The sequence below is a fragment of the Camelina sativa genome, unplaced genomic scaffold (genome assembly GCF_000633955.1).
Source record: "Camelina sativa cultivar DH55 unplaced genomic scaffold, Cs unpScaffold05533, whole genome shotgun sequence".
Lineage (NCBI taxonomy): Eukaryota > Viridiplantae > Streptophyta > Magnoliopsida > Brassicales > Brassicaceae > Camelina > Camelina sativa.
Window position 1 is genome coordinate 1 of NW_010926618.1, and position 556 is coordinate 556.

A 556-nucleotide genomic window follows, 5' to 3' on the forward strand; every position below is an offset into this window, starting at 1 on the left:
CAATCCCTCCACCAAATTCTCCCTCTCTCACTTTCCTGTAAGCTTTTTTTGTTTTTTTTCTGAAAGTTGTTCTTCGTTGCGAATTGATTATAACATCGGCGATTGTGATCAAATTCACCCAATTTGTAACCATGGGCGATGAAAAGTTTACATCTTTTGATTAAACAAGAAGAGAGTAAGGAATTTGTATTGGCATCCATAGCTTTAACTTCAGTAAGAAAAAAAATGAATAAAAAAAAAAAGATGGTTTTGCTTCTTGAGCTTTTGAAAGAAGATAAGAATAGAATAAGGCCAATTTGACTCTATTATAATGGTTGTTGATTTGTTCTCAGAAGGAGATTCAATCTAAAACACAAGAGAATCATTCTAATGAAGGAATTGGGAACTCTAGTAAGTTTGGTACCACGGGGAGGTAATTTTTCAATTGTATATTTGGTTAGCACCTCTCTGATCTTTGAAAGAAGTGAGTTTTGTAATCTTTGAATCGATTTGGTGGTTGTTGGTTATTTTTTGTTTAGGGTATACGATGTAGTTCGAGAAACAATGCACTCTGCTA

The 556-nt window shown here is 33.6% G+C and overlaps 1 long non-coding RNA gene across 1 annotated transcript; it reads left to right on the forward strand.

The window, feature by feature from the left end:
- On the forward strand, window positions 1-556 carry LOC104774781. Its single transcript, XR_765506.1, has 3 exons — window positions 1-37; window positions 333-412; window positions 519-556. It is a non-coding gene; the product is annotated as an uncharacterized LOC104774781 (long non-coding RNA).